The following is a 20,135-nucleotide window of genomic DNA, read 5'->3' as shown; positions in this document are numbered from 1 at the left end:
GTGTGTGTGTGTGTGTGTGTGTGTGTGTGTGTGTGTGTGTGTGTGTGTCAGTGTTTTTAGAAAGGGAAATATTGATTATATAATTGCAATATCCAAACACTTTGCCATTCATCTTTCCATCATAGTTTGAGTAACATTGCTCTGGGTCATAAACGTGTTGTTTTAGCAGATTAAAGAAACTAGCCTGACCTGTTCCTAAAACTGACCCTGACCCAGTCTGAGTTGAAACTTTATTGCTGGAACAGCACAGCAGGTCAGGCAGCATCCAGGGAACAGGAGATTTGACGTTTCGGGCACAGGCCCTTCTTCGGCCTGTGCCCGAAACGTCGAATCTCCTGTTCCCTGGATGCTGCCTGACCTGCTGTGCTGTTCCAGCAATAAAGTTTCAACTTTGATCTCCAGCATCTGCAGACCTCACTTTCTCCCTGACCCAGTCTGAGACCGATATCATCAGCCATATCACCAACCTGGTTACATTTAAAATTCGTTGTGAGCAGTGGAGGAGTGCGACTAGAAAATGAAACAATGACCCAAAACGGGGAACGATAGACCAGTGAGCCTGATGCCAGTGGTGGGTAATTTGTTGGAGGGGATTCTGAGGGACACGATTTACATACATTTGGGAAGGCAGGGGTTGATCGGAGTATACAACGTGGCTTTCTGCATGGGAAATCATGAATCAGTAATTTGATTGAGTTTTTTGAAGAGGTGACAAAGAAGATTGATGAAGGCAATTTGGTGGACATTGTCTATATGGACCTCAGCAAGGTGTTCTTTTAAAGAACAAAGACCAAAGAAAATTTACAGCCCAGGAACAGGCCGATCGCCCTCCAAGCCTGAGCCGATCCAAATGTACTGTCTAAATCTGTCGGTCAATTCCTAAGCATCTGTATCCCTCTGCTCCCCACCTACTCATGTATCTGTCCAGACGCATCTTAATGAATCTACTGTGCCTGCCTCTCTCACCTCTGCTAGCAACGCGTTCCAAACGCCCACCACCCTCTGTGTGAATTACTTACCGTGTGTATCCACCGAAAACTTTCCATCCCTCACTTTGAAAGCACGACGTCTCGTTATTGAATCATTCACCCTGGGAAAAAAGCTTGTCTCTGTCCACCCTGGCTATACCCATCATGATTTTGCAAACTTCAATCAGGTCCCCCCTCAATCTCCTTTTTTCTAGTGAAAATTATCCTAACCTACTCAGGCTCTCTTTTACGCTAGCATTTCATTCTGATTGGTAGACAGATTAGTAAGTTTCAGTCACATGGGATGCAGAAGAAGCTAGTCACAAATGGCTTGAAGAAAGAGGGATATTTTTTGGACTGGAGGCTTGTCAGCAGCAGTGTGTTGCAAGAAACTGTACTGAGTTCACTGCATTTCATCATTTATGTAAAGGATTTAGATGTGAATATTGGGGCCATAGTTAGTAAGTTTGCAGATGGCATCAGAAAGGTGGTGTAGTGGATTATCTTAGAGTACAACGAGACCACAAATAGATGGGACAAAAGGGCAAGGAGTGACAGATGAAGTTTAATTTAGATAAATACGAGGTTTTACAATTTGAGAAGGCAAACCAGGCCAGAAATTATACACTTAATGGTAAGGTCCTGCGGAGTAGAACATAGAACATAGGACATAGAACAATACAGCACAGAACAGGCACTTCGGCCCACGATGTTGTGCCGAATATTTGTCCTAGCTTAAGCACCCATCCATGTAGCTATCCAATTGCCACATAAATATCACCAATGATTCTGACTCTGCCACTACCACAGGCCGCGCATTCCATGCCCCCACCACCCTCTGGGTAAAGAAAACACCCCTGACATCTCCCCTATACCTTCCACCCTTCACCTTAAATTTATGTCCCCTTGTAACACTCTGTTGTACCCAGGGAAAAAGTTTCTGACTGCCTACTCTATCTATTCCTCTGATCATCTTATAAACCTCTGTCAAGGCACCCCTCATCCTTCGCCGTTCCAACGAGAAAAGGCCTAGCACTCTCAACCTATCCTCGTACGACCTATTCTCCATTCCAGGCAACATCCTGGTAAATCTTCTCTGCACACTCTCCAAAGCTTTCACATCTTTCCTAAAGTGAGGCGGCCAGAACTGCACACAGTACTCTAAAAGTGGCCAAACCAAAGTCCTGTACAGCTGCAACATCACTTCACGACTCTTGAATTCAATCCCTCTGCTAATGAACGCTAATACACCATAGGCCTTCTTCCAAGCTCTATCCACCTGAGTGGCAACATTCAAAGATCTATGAAGATAGACCCCAAGATCTCTCTGTTCCTCCACCTTACTAAGAACCCTACCACTAACCCTGTATTCCGCATTCTTATTTGTCTTTCCAAAATGGACAACCTCACACTTGGCAGGGTTGAACTCCATCTGCCACTCCTCAGCCCAGCTCGGCATCATATCTAAGTCCCTTTGCAGCCGACAACAGCCCTCCTCACTATCCACAACTCCACCAATCTTCATATCATCTGCAAATTTACTGACCCACCCTTCGACTCCCTCATCCAAGTCATTAATAAAAATTACAAACAGCAGAGGACCTAGAACTGTCCCCGCGGAACTCCACTTGTAACTGGGCTCCAGGCTGAATATTTTCCATCTACCACCACTCTCTGACTTCGACCAGTTAGCCAGTTTTCTATTCAATTGGCCAAATGTCCCTCTATCCCATGCCTCCTGACTTTCCGCATAAGCCTACCATGGGGAACCTTATCAAATGCCTTACTACAATCCATGTACACTACATCCACTGCTCTACCCTCATCCACATGCTTAGTCAGCTCCACAAAGAATTCAATAAGACTTGTACGGCAAGACCTACCCATCACAAATCCGTGCTGGCTGTCCCTAATCAAGCAGTGTGTTTCCAGATACTCATAAATCCTATCCCTCAGTACCCTTTCCATTACTTTGCCTACCACCGAAGTAAGACTAACTGGCCTGTAATTCCCGTGGTTATCCCTATTCCCTTTTGTGAACAGGGGGACAACATTCGCCACTCTCCAGTCCCCTGGTACCACCTCCGTTGACAGTGAAGATGAAAAGATCATTGCCAACGATACTGCAATTTCCTCTCTTGCTTCCCACATAATCCTAGGATATATCCCGTCAGGCCTGGGGGACATGTCTATCCTCAAGTTGTTCAAAATGTCCAACACATCTTCCTTCCTAACAAGTATTTCCTCTGGCTTACCAGTCCGATTCACACTCTCCTCTTCAACAATACGGTCCCTCTCGTTCGTAAATACTGAAGAAAAGTACTCATTCAAGACCTCTCCTATCTCTTCCGACTCAATACACAGTCTCCCGCTACTGTCCTTGATCGGACCTACCCTCGTTCTCGTCATTCTCATGTTTCTCACATACGCATAAAATGCCTTGGGTTTATCCTTGATCCTATCCGCCAAAGATTTTTCATGCCCTCTCTTAGCTCTCCTAATCCCTTTCTTCAGGTCCCTTCTGGCTATCCTGTATCCCTCCACTGCTCTGTCTGAACCCTGTTTCCTCAACCTTATGTAAGCCTCCTTATTCCTCTTGACAAGAGTGTTGTGGAACAAAGCGACATAGGGCTGCAGGTACATTGTTCCTTGAAAGTGGAGTCGCAGGTAGACAGAGTGGTGCAGAACACATTTGGCACTTTTGCCTTAATCCGTCAGAGCATTGAGTATAGGAGTTGTGGTGGTATGTTGCATCTGTACAGGATGTTGGTGAGGCCACTTTAAGAATACTGCGTACAACTGCAGAAATGACTTACACGGATGTTCCAGGATTGAAGATTTGAGCTTTAGGGAAAGACTGATTAGTTTGAGGTGTTTCCACCTGGAGTGTCAGAGGTTGAGGGGTGACATTATAGAGGTTTATAAAACCATCAGGGGCATGGATATTCTGAAAAGCCACGCTCTGATCCCCAGGATAGGGGAGTCCAGAACAAGGGGGCATAGGTTGGAGGGGCGAGGGCGAATGATTTAGAAGGGACCTGAAGGTAAATGTTACACACAGAGAGTGGTGTGTGTACAGAAAGTGCTGTCAGAGGAAGTGCTGAAGGCGGTTACAATCGCACATTTAACAAGTATCTGAAAAGGAGGGATATTGGCCAAATGCTGACAAATGGGACTGGATCAGATTTGATATCTGAACGGAGTGAACAGATTGGACTAACGGGTCTGTTTCCGTGCTGCATTACTCTCTGATTATATAAGAGGGATGATGAAAAATTCTGAAAGGGCCATTCAAGTCGGAATTCTCTTCACTGCAAGTTTATCGTGCCTCTTTGTTCACAATTATTGAAAGCTGGGTTCGGTAAATATTTGACAGAGAAATGAGTCATGCACAATGGGATGCAGACAGGAAAGTGGGGATGAGACCACAAACTGATCAGCCACAATCTTTGTGCCTGGTGGAGAAGGCTCAAAGTATCTAATGACCCACTCCTGCTCCTCAGTCCCATGTTTCTGTGTTCCATTCAGCCCCTCATACCTGCTAGACAGGAGCAGTTGGAGGCTACGTACTCCTATAATCTGGTGCAAAGAAACAGAGGAGACCATTCAGCCTCTCAAGACTGTTACACACGCTTTGAGGCGATTTGGGAAATGCAATTGTAAAACACAGACTGGGTAGTGAAAGAGGCCTCATCTCTTTTTAAAGAGTTTCCTCTCTCTGTAACTTGTGCTTCATTTGTTGGTCATGTTGTAGACCCAGATTCACTGAGAATGCAGCCCCTATACCGCACCCAGCGATGGTTCACAAAATCCTCTGGGCTTCCTGAATGCAAAATTCAATAACAAACATTCATTAAAATACTTCCCACTAACTTTCCAATAACAGAATGTGAGTACATTGGAAACAGGGGCAAGTCGTTCACTCCCCAAGCCTGCCTTGTCCTTCACTGAGATTGTGGCTGATCTGCTCTCGGTCTGAAATCCTCTGTAATGTCTAATTCCTCATAGCCCTCACCTCTCTGGCAGGTCAATATCCATCTACCTCCACTTCAAATAATTTCAGTCATTTAGCTCCCCAACACTCTTGAGAAGAGAAATCCTGTTATTCAACACCACCCGTTTGAAGAAAACACTTGCTGCTCCTATATCATGGCTTATTGATATGAAAAAAAGAGGCTGGCACAAGGGATCAGGTAAAAATGACTGGCCCTGATATCAAGACAGTGCTTGACTTCTGTTGATATCAAGGAGCTTAACAAAACTGGACTTAATGGGAATCAGAGTAAACTCTCCAGTGTTTGGAGTCAAACGTGGCACAAAGGAAGATGTTCATCATATCAGTCCTGGGTCACCTCTGTGGGAGAACCTCAGGGTAGCTTCCTCTTCACAAGCATCTTCAGCTGCTTCATCCATGTTTGCCCGCCACCACCCCCATCCCCACCCTCTCCACCATAAGTTCAGAAGTGGGGATGGTCACTGAAGATTCCACAATGTTCAGAACATTTTATCCCCCGTCAGCTCCTGAACTGGTCTGTGTCCATGTGCATCAAAACCCAGAATCCATTGAGACTTGTGCTGTTAAAGTGTCTGTAACATTCATGTAACAGCACTGCCTGACATTGCACATTGCCACAGTAAAACAAGAGTTCATTCAACACCTAACGTTGGTTTCACAGGAATATGAGGAAGTCGTTCAGCACATTGAAACTATTGGAGAAGAAGAGGGACAGCCCATTCAGTGGCTGCAGCCTATTACTCAAGAAGAGAAGGAGTCTCCTGTGATTGGCCACACCAGAACCCGTCGAAAATATTTGAAGGTAGTAGCCTAGACTCTAATGTTTTCTTATTTTAAAGGAAATGTAAAGTGTCTGTTCCAGATGCAATGTGACTGGTCAAACTACTCGGTGTGAAGCAAAACACCATTTATTTAAACACAGAATATAAAATAACACCAAAGAAAGTGTAATTTAGATTAACGTAATTGTATTGGGCAACAAAACAGAATAATAGATCTAGGAGCTATTACTAATGAACTAGTCCAACATAGGAAACTCCCATAAACACAACCCTTGGCAAAAAGGAACATTCAGGAATAGAAAACAACATCAAGAGAAAATTCAGAGAGAGTAGCAACCAGGAGACATTCCCTGAAGCTTCCAACTCTGTGGAGACGCCAATAGAGAAACCGAAACCCAGTGATACTAATTTGTGAGAGCTGGTCACACCCATTCAGGCTGCATTAAAATAAACCTAAAGCCTCGCTAGCTGTTTACTCAAGTGGTCTTAACTAGCCAGCTTGGTAACGACCGTTCAATCTCTCTCTTAAAAGAAACCAGGATAAAAATGACCTCTTAAAGCTGCAGCATTGTCACACTTGTTAGCACATCGAGCTGTTAAACAGGAACCAGGAGTAACCCAATCAGGCCCTTGGCCAGTCAGTCCCTTGAGTCACTTGTACAGGAAGAGGAGGAGGCCACTCCCACCTCAAAGCACTGACACAGGGGCAGAATGAGGTAATTGATGCTGATTCCTGATGAATGTCTTATGCCCGAAACATCGATTCTCCTGCTTCTCGGATGCTGTCTGACCTGCTGTGCTTTTCCAGCAATCGACGTTCTACTCTGAACTCCAGCATCAGCAGTCGTAAGTGTCTCCAGATTGATGCTCTAACATGATGAACAAATGGAGCAGAGGCTGCACAGACAGACTGCTTCACGTTGTTCCAGGTGGCTCCGTTGCTTATGGTACACACGTGGGACCTTAACGTGGTTTTCTAGTGGTGAGGAGGGAAGCCATATGTCTTGTGTGAAGTCTCAAGAAGGCACCTTCCATCTCCGAGAAGACAGCCTGGTGTTCTCTTTCTAGGGCGGAAGCTGGTGGGAATGGCTACCTGTTTCAGATGGAAGGCATTGTGGCTGCTGTTGGGGATTGTGAGCAACCTGACGTTCAGTACGGGTTCACACGCTGACTGCACAATAACACTGGGAGAGTTAATGAAGGCATATAAACTATTAGGAAAGTCACATTCGACTGATGAATTGACTCTCTAAGTTCAAATAACGCTGAACTTGTTCATGTTGATCTTGCCTAGTGCACGTCCTGTTCAGTGTAATCTGTATGCCTTACTCTGTCCAAGTCTATTTCCACCGTATTATCTGCCTGGCCATGCTTACTATGATTTGCCTCCACTGCTCATAAATAAAGTGTTTCCCTTTACTGAGGTACACGTGGCAATAAATCAAACCAATCAATCCTGGTTAAAGAATGGAATTTCTCTCCCTATCAATGTCTCTTTTGGAAATAAGTGATCGCTGCCACTCCTCGTGTTTCAGCATCACCATTTCTCCGTCTCTCGCGGCTCGACAGATTCAACACTCAGCTTCTTCACTCTGTCCTCATGTTACCATCACCCGTGTCTGTGGTAAAAAGTTCATTCCTTACAAAGGAGATCAAATCTGTACAGAGTGCCCCAAATGCTCTCTCAGCAAGGCTCTGCAACAGCAGGAAGATGGCTTTACTTATGTACTCGGATCATCTTACAATGAAAGACAGCATACCATTGACTGCACCCATTACTTACAAAGGGTTTGATTCGGAGCAGTCAGCATAGACTTGTGAGTGGGAGATCAAGCTTGCCAAATTTGTTAGAGTTCTTTGATGAAGTTACGAGGAAGGTTGACGAGGACAGAGCGGTAGATGTAGTCTCCATGGATTTCAGTAAGGCATTTGATAAAGTTTCACACGGCAGGCTGCTCTGGAAGGTTACGTCACGTGAAATGCTGGGGAACAGGCCAATTGGATACACAGTTGGCTTGATGGTAGGAAGCAGAGGGTTCAGTGGAAGGATGCTTGTCAGACTGGAGGCTGGGTCCATTGCTGTTTGTTATCTATGATTATCTATGATTATCTATGACTGCAGACACATAGACCTGGGATAAAACTTTTCAATGATCTCTGAATCAGCCAAGCAAGGCACTCTATTGTATCAAACTGCTCCGAGGTCTTAAAGGATAAACCCAGACAGAACACCCGGCCCCAGCCTCAGTATAGGAAAAAGGGAACAGGAAACACAGTCTTGTTTACCCTGCAGAGACCTCCTTCCTAACATCTGAGAGCTTGTTACAGCATTTACAGAGCGTTCCTGCAGACTGCACAGAAACATCAGGAATGGAGTGGGCCACACAACACAACGAGCCTTCCACATTGTCGTTCATGTTCAAACATCTCCGCAATGCACTTATCCCACACAATGAATATATCCGTTACTGTGATTAACCTTGGGAAGCTATAAATTATGAAGTGCAGTAGTCCCTTTGGTCCATCGAGTTTGCTACCCAATTCAATACAATGATGGGTTGCCCTTTATTTCACATCATTCTCCTGCTCTCCCACCATCCCTTTCCTGTCTCTAAATCCTTAGTTATATTGAGTGCGTTGGCTTTCTGGTTCCAGCGCATTCTCCAGGTTCACCAGTCTCTGAGGGCAGACATTTATTGTCATCTCAATGCAGAATGGCCTGTCTGTGTATCTAATACTGTGGCCCCTTGTTTAGACACCACAGCCTGGGGAACCATCATCGCTGCTTCTAATCTGTCTCGTCCTGTAAGAGTTTGATGTATCTCACTGAGATCTCCACGCCATTTACCTAAAGCCCATGGAATACAGGCCCAGTCACCCCAAATTCTGCTCCCACAACAAACCTGTCATCACAAAGATCAGTCTGGTCATTCTTCACTGCTCTCCCTCAATGTCAGGTTTGTGCGTTGTTAGTACAGAGACCAAAACTTAACACAATACTGCACAATGTTCGAGATGGGGTCTCACTAAGGCCCTGTACAGCTGCAGTAAGATACCCTAACTCCTGGATTCAAATCCCCCTGAAATGAAGGTCAACACCCCATTTACTTTCCTAACTGTTTTCTGCTCCTGCAATATTGCTTTCAGTGACTGGTCTACAGGGAGATTCAGATCCTTTGCAATGTTATAGCTCCCCACTTGGTGTGCCAATGCCATTCCCAGTATTGACTTCAGGGAACAGAACTCACTGCGCTGCAGGGACCTCGGAGGGCTGCACAGAAGGAAACAACAAAAACAACACGTCCCTTTGTAGATCAACACGTTTCATACAATCCCTTTTCAAATGATAGGCTTCCAATCCATTGTTCCGAACAAAGGGCACACCGTCACCTCTACCTACATTGCTCTCCATCTGCCACGTATTTGCCCATTCACTCCACTTGTCTTAGTCATCTTGAAGCTTTTTTGCAACCTCCTCACCCACTCACAATACAACATCTTTTAGTTCTGTCAGCAGGTTGGGATATATTGTATTTGATTCCCGCAACTAAATGTTTAATTGGTATTATGAACAACAGGGACCCGAGCACCGATCTCTGTGATATCTCCGCAACATTCCTCTGTTATTTATTTTAAAATAATATTTATTTCCTGAATCTGGGTGCGACTGGCTGGGCCAGCATTTATTGCCTGTCACAAGGTGCCCTTGAGAGGGTAGTGGTGAGCTGCTTTCTTGAACCGCTGCAGCCCACTGTGGATTCAGTGATAGTAACACCATTGAATACCAAGGGACAGTATTTAGATTGTATATTAGTGGTGATGGTCACGGTCTGGCATTTGTGTGGCAGGGATATTAATTGCCACTTGTCAGCCTGGATACTGTCCAAATCTTGTCGCATTTGGGCATGGATTGCTTCTGTATCTGAGGAGCCAATAATGTTACTGAACATGGTGCAATCATTGGCGACCATCCCCACTTCTGACCTTAAAATGGAGGAAAGCTAATTGATGAAGCAGCTGAAGATGTTTGGGCCTCGGCCACTGCCCGAGGGACTCCTACAGACTTGTCCTGGAGCTGAGTTGACTGACCTTTATCGACCATGACAATCTTACATGTGTCAGGTATGATTATAACCAGCGGGGGGTTTGCCCCTGATACTCATTGATTCCAGTTTTACTAACACGCCTTGATGCCACATTTGGTCAAAGGCAGCCTTGTTTTAAAGTGCTGTCACTCTCACCCACCTCTGATTTCAGCTCTTTTGTCCATGTTTGAATGAAGGTAATGAGGTCGGGAGCTGAGTGGCCCTGGTGGAGCCCAAACTGAACGTCATTGACCAGGTTATTGCTGAGCAGGTGCTTCTTGACTGCACTGACACCTTCCATTACTTTACTGATGATCGAAAGTAGACTGATGGGGTGGTAATTGGTCGGATTGGATTTGTTCTGCTTTTTTACGTATGAGGATACTTGGGTAATTTTCCATGTAATCGGGGAAATGTTGTTGTAACGATACTGGAACAGTTTAGCTAGGTCAGTGACAAGTTCTGCAGTACACGTTTTCTGTACTATTGCCAGAATATTGTCAGGGTATGTACATTTTGGAGTATCCATTGTCTCTAACTGTTTCTGGATATCGCGTGGACTGAATCGAATTTGCTGATGACTGGTAACTGAATTGCTGAGGATCACTGGAGGAGGCTGAGATGGATCATCCACTCAGCATTTTTGACTGAAGATGTCCTTTTGACTGAAGAATGCATCAACCTTATCTTTTGCACTGAAGTGCTGGGCTATTCCATCATTAAGGGTGGGGATACTTGTGGAATCTCCTCCTCCAATGACTTGTTTAATATCCATAACTATTCTTGACTAGAAGTGGATGGACTGCAGAGCTTAGATTTGAACTGTTGCTTGTGGGATCGCTAAGCTCTGTCTATCACTTCCTGCTTATGCTGTTTGGCACAGACGTTGTCCTGTTTAGTGGCTTCACCAGGCTGACACCTCATTGTCAGTTATGCCTGATGCTGCTCCTGCCCTCCTGCACATTCCATTGAACCAAGGTTGATCCTCTGGCTTGATGGGTAAGTGCTGTGAGGGGGATATGCCAGGCCATGAAGTTGCACTGAAGTACAATTCTGCTGCTATTGCTGACCCACAGCACCTTTTGGAAACCCAGACTTGAGCTGCTAGCTGTGTTTGAAGTTGGTCTTATTTAGCACAGTAATAGTACCACTCAAAATGATGGATGTTATTCTCAATGTGAAGGTGGGACTTTGTCTTCACAATGACTCTGCGGTGGTCAGTCTTATCGATACTGTCATGGGCAAATACTTCTGCACCTGGCAGATTAGTAAGGATGTGGTCAAGTATGTAATTTCCTCTTTTTGGTTCCTTCATGACCTGCCATAGACCCAGCCTCGCTCTTATATCCTTTAGGATCCGACCAGCTCAATCAGTAATGCTGCAGTTGAGCTACTCTTGGTGGTGGACATTTAAATCCCCCACCCAGTGTACATTTTGCATCCCAGCCACCCTCAGTGCTTCCTCCAAGTGTTGATAAGCATGGGGGAGTACTGATTCATCAATTGAGAGAGGCTGGTACATGGTAATCAGCAGGAGGTTTCCTTTCCCGTGTGTAAACTAACACCATGAGACTTCGTGGGATACGGAGTCACTTTTGAAGATTCCCAGAGCCATTATTTTCCAACTGTATCCCATTGTGTTGCCATATCTGCTGTGTCTGTCCTGCTGGTGAGACAGGAGATATCTGGGGAAGGAGATGGGGTGTCTGGGACATACTCATCCTCACAGAATCATACCTTACAGACAATGTCAGGCTGTTGCTTGACGAGTCCGTTTATTTCTAATAAACTGTTAGAAATAGTTTCTATTCCTGCCAGCTGTCCCATTCTAGAAACGTGACCATATATTAGCCCCAATCAACTCAGATTTGATTTTGCAAACTGGGCTTGGAGCTTTACCAATTTTTTTTCTGAAAACCAACATGTTTTACCTCCATTGCTTCTCTTTCCTTTGTATCCCAGTCTGTTTCTCAAATATAATTCCCATTTCATAAATCTATGTTAGTTGTCTATGACCATTATTTTCAGTCCCAATAATTTATCCTAAACCATTTACTTACTATGTTCTATGTTCCACGTACTATATCGTTTCCCCACACCAGACTTGGTTTTCCTGGTATTGTTAGAAAGTTTTGTGAAGACAGAACTGAAGTAGTGCATCATAGTTCCGCCATTTCCAAAGGCCTTCTTACAAAACAAAACAATCGACCTCCTCAAACTAATTCAATCAAACCCATTGGATGTGACTTCCTTCTGATAAAGTTATGATAATTATCCCTGATCAAACCTTGTGACTCTGATTGGAGTTCAATTTTCTCCTTCTCTATTTTCACCAGTTGTTTCCTCAACAGTGATCGAATACTCACTCGTCTATAGTTCCCTCGTCTATCTCTCCCACCCTTACTGTGAAGTGGAATCATATTAGCTATTCTCCAGTTCTCTGACACCTCCCCTATGGTCAGATTCTAGTGATACAACTCTTTCAGACATCGAGATTGGTCCAAATGTATGCAGAACAAAACCTCAAATCCCTGCTCATATTTTACATCAATCTGTTCAAGGGTTTTCCAGTCCATCTTCTTGAATTCTGTACCTGCATCGTCCTTCTCCTAAGTAAAATAGATGTGAAGGTCTCATATAACAATCCATCAATGTTCTCCAGCTTGACACACAGATTGTCCCTTTGGTTTCTAATGGGCACTAACTGTTTGCTGATTATTCTGTTCTACTTGTCCGTGTCGAATACCATGGGATTCTCCCAGATCTCGCCAACATGTACTTCTCCATGTCCCTCTGTTATTCAGTCCCCCCTATGTTTCTAAGTTTCACTGCAATCAACTCTCATGTTTTGAAACTCGAGATCACAGGCTGAGTTTCCACATCAGACAATCTTGCCATTTTAGGGATGAATCTGGATAATAATTTTAGGGATTAATCTGGATGATACCATTTGTAGTTCCTCTATAGTCAGCATATTCTTTCTGCGATTGGGACTCCGAACGATACACAATACTCTAAATTTAGTCTCACCAACACTTGATGCAACGGGTTCACTACATCCTCTATATTCCAATTACATTCACAAAAACGTCAACTTAAGTTTTACTTGCCCATTTGCATATGTTCTTCCTAATTCCTCTCGCTTTAATTTTTCTTAAGAGCTTACTGTGTGAGTTCTTAAAAAAAAGCTCCTGCATATCCAACTCCAGGTTATCCATTGGTTCTTCATTGCCTAAGTCTCCAAGAATCATCTTCAAACCATTCCAAAAAATGTTTGCCACTCCTGGTTTTCCTTTCATAGATACATTATCATAGTCCCCAGTTATGTTATTACTTTCTATATATCTAGTAGCATGTTCTTTGTAATCGAGTCCAACAGGTACCCGACTGAGGATGACAAGATAACTGGTCTGTAGTTCACCACTCTCCACCTTCAAATTTTCTTAAACTGTTGGATAATATTTATAACCTTTGCCTTATCCAAACTGGCTAAATGCCTTTCGGGAATGTGTCGTAAAATAAAGTGAAAATCCGCAATGCAATCCTCTGAAATTCGTGTATGAAGTACGTCCAGTCTGTCAAATTTATAAATACTCAATCCAGTTTTCTTTTCAAAGATGACCTCAACATTGATAAGAATGATCTTAGACTTTACTTACACAAGGCCCATTGTCACTTGGTATTTCTGGAAGAATTTCTGGACATTCTTCCATGAAGATAGACACAACGAAATTAATTCTTTTCCCTGCGATTTCTCTGTTCTCTGCAATAAATTATCCTGAACGCACACCAACTTTTTCACGTTTGACCTTGTTTTTATTTTTTTCATACATTGATAGACGCTTTTTAGCAGACTTTATGTTTTTCTTTCGTTTGAACGCTTTTTCTCTTTTGGATTTTCTTCTCAGTTTCTTGTTCATCCTTTTTTGGGTCGTACATTTCTCTGAATCCATTGGCTTACTGCAACACTTGGCATTTTTCTAATCTGCCTCCTTTCATCTGATAGAATGATGAAGATGGGGTTGAAAGTGATAGTCAGAGAGGAGGGTGGCCCAGATTGATAGGAAGGAAGGTGGACACATAGGAACGTTCAAAATGGCGGTGCTGACTTGGAAGGTTGGAGTAGGATAAAGTGGGATTAGGGGAAATGGGGAAATGGGAAAATTCACTATGATCCCCTGTGGTTGGAGGGTCCCAAGGCAGAAGATGAGGCTTTCTTCTTCCAGGCTTCTGCTGGCTCGGGTTTGGCGATGGAGCATGCCCAAGGCCCTCATGTCCTTGGCAGAGTGGGAAGGGGAATTAAAGTGCTCAACCACAAGGCAATGGAGTTGTTCAATGTGGCTGTCCCAGAGATGTTCTCTAAAATAATCCACAAGTTGACCTCCTGCCTCGCCAATGTGGAGAAGACAACATTGGGTTTAATGGATGCAGTAGATGAGGCGTTCTGTCTCCCTTCATCACCTATCACTTTCAACCCCACCTTCATCTACCTATCACAATTCCAGCTACCTCACCCCCACACCCCCGGAACCCCCAACACCGCCGCACCCCCTTCTCATTTATGCCTCAGTCCTCTAGGCCCATAAGCTTCATTTCTGATGAAGGGCTTATGCCCGAAACATCGATTTATCTGCTCTTATTATGCTGTCTGACTGTGCTTTTCCAGCACAGCACTCTTCGACTCTGATCTCCACCATCGGTAGACCCCATTTTCTCCTCACATCTTCATAGCTTGCATGACTCAGATTTATAACGGTTACTTCAAATAAAACAAAAATTGTCGTGTACTCAAACAGCACAAAAGAAAACCAATGCATTGTGGTCACTGATCCCAAGAGGTCCTTTCCAGCAAAATTTTCAATTAGCTCTTCTGATCACTCACTCAACACCAATTCCTAAATAACCTGATCTCGAGCTAAGTGCTCGACATAATGTTCATGTAAACCATCTCACACGTGGTCATGATATCCATTTTTCCCAGCATTAGCATTCAATTGGGTTAACACAGTTTGGATATAATTTAAACAGTGCATTATTACTGCAGTACTCACAAATGTGTACATCTCATTTCATGTTTTATAACATGTCCAGCATTTGTATTGCAGCTTTCACTTTGATATACAACTCCCATCAACGTTTGCTCCTCCTTGCTGTTTTTGCGCTCCACCTTACTAGATGCTGTGGAATCTGAGTGACGTGGGCTCTGGGGAGATAAGTGTTAGAGATCATCTCGCCACATCATTTATGATCTTCTCAAACTTTAATTTCTCCAGATCTCCCGTTATGCTGATGGAGTAAAGAAGGACAATGATCTTCCAACAATGTTCTGTATTCCACCAGAGAGCTGAGACTGCTCTGACCTGGGTGGGAACCTTACAACAGGCTGATAAAGTGTTGCTGCTGCTGTGCAGCATGTTAGTGAGATCACATGTGGAGTAGTGTGTACAGATTTAATCTCTTCAATGAAGAAAGGATGTTGTTATATTGGAAGCAGATAAGAGATGGTTCCCTCAACTGATTCCTGCAATGAAGGTGCTAGCTTATAATGAAAAGATGATCAGGTTGACCCAGTAGCCATTGGAGTTCACAAAAAATGAAAGATGATCTTATTTGAACATAGATGACAGAAGGAGTCAACAAGTGAAGTGAATTTCACAGACATTGGAGGAATCCATTCCGTTCTCCAGCCTGTTACACAGGAACAACAGGAGGATATTCAGACCTTCGAGCATGTTAGACCAAAACAGGACGAGGCTATTCAGCCCCTGGAGCTTGATATACATTTACAGAAGGACGGCAATCAGCCACTCGAGCCTATAACAGTAGGCCTTGCTGCACCAGTATCCTGTTAAACAGCAACAGGATCAGTCCATTCAGTCTCTTCAAGTCTGTAATATAGGAACTCGAAGAAGTCACACAGTGACTGGAGATTGTTACACTGGGATAACAGGAGGCCATTCAGACCCACCGAGCCTATTGCAAGGGAATTGGATAAGGATATAAATTATCTGAGATTTATTTTATGAGAAAGGAAGAGGTAATTTAGACACGTGTCTGTTGTATGGGAACAAGAGAAGACCAATCAATCCCTTGGTCCCATCTCCGGGATACATGAGGAGACCGTTCAGTATATCCACCTGTTATGGAGAAGTATGAGAAGACCCATAGCCACGCAAAATGTTAGACAGCAACAGTAAGATTCTATAATCTCCCAATCCTCTAAAGCATCAATAGGAGGAGGTCATTCTGGCCTTGGAGATGGCAACATGGGAACACCAGAAATACGTCAGCCCATCGAGTTTGTACACCAACAGGATGATGAGTCCATTCAGCCACACAGCAGATCTTTTAAAGCCTTGTGCCCATTATATAGGAATTCAAAGAAAACGTAATGGTTTTCAAAAGTGAAGAACTTATAATAATGGTATACATTAGGGACAAAAGTCTAACAATAAACTATTGTAATTTAAGGCAAATTGTTAGAGTCCATTGTTCAGGACTTTTGCAAAGTTAAGCCACAATTCGTCAGAGTCAACATGGTTTTACGAAGGCTAAATCGTGTTTGAATTGTTTTCTTGAGTTATTTGAAGATGTCACAAACAAGGTGGATAGTAGGAATCCTGCAGATGGAACATATCTGGTCTTCCTGAAGGCATCGGATATGTCCTTCTTTAAAGAGTAAGTGGTAAGAGCAGACAACATGGGATTAGGAGTAATTTATTAGCTTGGATGGAGGATTGGTTCACCAACAAAATGTCGTCAGATGGAATAAATGTGTAATTTTCATTTGGAAAATGCAATTTGTGGGGTGACATTTATTTCAGCACTCATGCCTCAACCAATTGCGATCGATGGTATTACTGTACTCAGTTGACGAGATAGAAAATAAGATACCACATTTTCAGATGACACTAACATCGGTGGGAAATTACTTCGGAATGATGATGCAAGAGATTTTAACATTATATGGATAGGTTGTTGAATAGGCCAACATTTGGCAAGGAAAATAAAAGTGAATAAATATGGGGCTTTTATGGTGTAGGTTTGCTCGATGAGCTGTAGGTTTGATATCCAGACGTTTCGTTACCTGGCCAGGTAACATCATCAGTGGCGACCTCCAAGTGAAGCGAAGCTGTTGTCTCCTGCTTTCTATTTATATATTTCTCCTGGATGGGGTTCCTGGGGTTTGTGGTGACTTCACTTGGAGGTCGCCACTGATGATATTACCTAGCCAGGTAACGAAAAGTCTTGATGTCAAACCTACAACTCAGCGAGCAAACCTACACCTTAAAAGCCCCATAGTTATTCACTTTAATTTTCCTTACCGAATGTTGGCTATCAGGATTCATAGCAGAAGCAGTAATGCAAAGACTAGAACAAAAAGCCCTTACAACCATCAAACTAAAATACTGGGCCCACTACGTAGAAGACACATTTGTCATTACAAAACGAAACAAGATAGAAGAGACATTTAACGTAATCAACAACACCCTCACAGGCATATTTTTCACCAAGGAGGAAGGAACTGACAAAAAACTCGCATTCCTGGATGTCACAGTCGAAAGAAAGGACAAGGGAGAACTACAAACCTGCGTGCACAGAAAACCGACAAACACTGACCAAATACTTAACTATACCAGCAATCATCCCAACACACACAAACGAAGCTGTATCAGAACATTATTCCAACAAGCCACCAAACACTGCAGCACAGGCGAACGACACAAAACAGCGGAGAACCACCTATACAACGTCGTCAAGGAGAACGGATACTCAAAAAACACAGTGCGCAGACTCCTTAAGAACAAACCACAAAAAGCAGACTAAACACAGCCAGAAACCCGAAACACCTTACCATACATCAAAGAAGTTTCAGAAATAACGGCCAGACTACGAAGACCCCTCGGAATCCTAGTAGCACACAAACCCAACAACACTCTCAAACAAAAACTAACAAACTTAAAAGACCCAGTACATCCCATGGACAAAACCAACGTCATCTACAAAATTCCATGCAAGGAATGCCACAAACACTACGTAGGACAAACAGGAAGAAAGTTAGCCACCAGGATACACGAACACGAGCGAGCCACAAAAGGTCACGACCCTCTCTCCCTCGTCGCCCTGCACACGGATGAAAAAAGCCACCATTTTGACTTGGACAACACATCTATCCTGGGACAGGTGAAGCAAAGGTATGCCAGAGAATTCCTAGAGGCCTGGAACTCCAACCACAACGCCATAAACAAATGCATAGATCTAGATGCCATCTATCAACCCCTCAGAAACCGAACAGTAAATGACATCACCACAAACCTCAGGAGCTACATCCAGGAGAAAGATATAAATAGAAAGCAGGAGACAACAGCTTCGCTTCACTTGGAGATCGCCAATGATGATGTTACCTCGCCTTGTAATGAAACGTCTGGATATCAAACCTACAGCTCAGCGAGCAAACCTACATACTAAATATCAACCTGAGCTACAAACCTTCACAAACCTTGGAAACAAAAATATGGTGCTATTTAAGTTAGCCAGTATAATAGAAAGACAAATTATTATCGAAATGGCGAGAAAGTTCAAAGTGCTAAGGTGCAGAGGGATCTGGGTGTATGCTTGCATATTACAGAGTTCTAGGATGCAGAGATGACAGGAACGTGGAACAGGGGCCACGTTGACAACAGCCTCATCGAGGAGTTGGATTCCTCACAGATGCTCCTTGTTCATATTCAACTCTTCGACTGTGTTGTACAGGAATGGGGGAGGACTGGGTATCACACAGGATGCAGGCACTCAGGATAAATCAGTCTCAATCAGTTAGAGAGAACGTAACCAGTAGGGTCACACAGTGACCAGCGCTGGGTTCTCAACTATTTACAATCTATATTAATGATCAGGAGGATGGAACAGATATGCAGATGCTGCGTTTGGGGATTTCGCTGTGGTAAGCAAGAGATTAAATTATTAAGAGAGGGTGGAGAGTCTGCAAATAGATTCAGAGATCTAAAGGCAATAGATAATAGTTTGGCAGGTGGAATTTAACATGATATAAGCTGTCATTTCATTTACAGGAATAATGGAAAGCAATATGTTACTGAAATGGAGAGGGATTACAGGACTTAATGATACTGGGTACTGGGGGGTTCACTCAAATCCGTTCAGACATGGGAGGTTTTGCTCTATCCCTGATCGTCAGCTGCCAGACACTCCAAGTGACTCCATTGCTCTCCGTACACATGGAATACTTTGATGTGGTTGGTAGGTGCTGGGGATGGTGTTTTGAAACGTGCATCAATGGGACGGCCTTTATCCAAGATATATTCATGTCTTTCTACGTGGAGACCCGATGACGATGGGAATGGCTGACTGCTTCTAAGTGAAGAGGCCGTGACTGCTGCCAGGACAATGGGTATTCACCAACATGATGTACTGTGCATGGACATACTGTAACATTAATAGAGAAAGAGAGAGCTCCTTCAGTTCCTCTACCTCTCCCCATTGACATGGGTACTCTGCAGATGCCATGTACACCATCGGGAATCCCATTGGATACTCCCGGCAGATCCCTGCTGTGGGATAAACAATGTATTTACCTCATATATATCCTCCATCACCGAATGGTGACATTGATGTTGAGATACTGGGAAATGATGGATATGTCACCCACTCCTTCCGAGAAAGTTCTGGATCATAGAAGCTGAATGAAACAGTGACCCTAACAGCCACTGGCAGCACCGTCCTCTCCCTGGTGTGAAGCTGCAGGTCGAAGGAGGTGACATCTCTCTGTGACAAGCTCCTTGTTCGATCAGTGTCCCCTCACACTCTGCTCCTGGGTTAAGTGAAGCTTGGGAAGCTGTTTCTGGAAAACCCGAGGTGAATACAGCAGATCCCTTTCCCCACACACACTCACTGCGTGGTTTCAGAGCTTCCCCTCTTTGCAGCCTCTGCTCCATTTGTTGTTCATGTTGCAGGTTCAGATGCTGTAGCTACAGTTCCTATGTTCCATCCGGAGTTGGGTTTCCAAATCCTCAGGTCTCCCTGAATGTCTGAGGCAGCTTACAGCACATCCTCCAGCAAACCATCCCCAGCCCCTCCACTAAATTTTCAATTACAGGAGTCACTCAAAAACACCTCGGCTACAAGTGTTGTAGACCAGTCCAGATCCCTCCAAAATATTGTAAGAAGGCCGCTTAGACCCAAACCTTTCCTTATTTTGAATATAGATGTGAAGTGTGCGTTCCAGATATGTTGTGACTGGTCACTCGACATTAAGCAAAATATGATC

Source organism: Chiloscyllium plagiosum, unplaced genomic scaffold (assembly GCF_037043375.1).
Source record: "Chiloscyllium plagiosum isolate Xiang-an unplaced genomic scaffold, Cpla_swu_hap1 HiC_scaffold_37, whole genome shotgun sequence".
Classification (NCBI taxonomy): Eukaryota; Metazoa; Chordata; class Chondrichthyes; order Orectolobiformes; family Hemiscylliidae; genus Chiloscyllium; species Chiloscyllium plagiosum.
The sequence above is the reverse complement of the archived record's forward strand: the minus strand, read 5'-3'. Positions refer to the sequence as shown.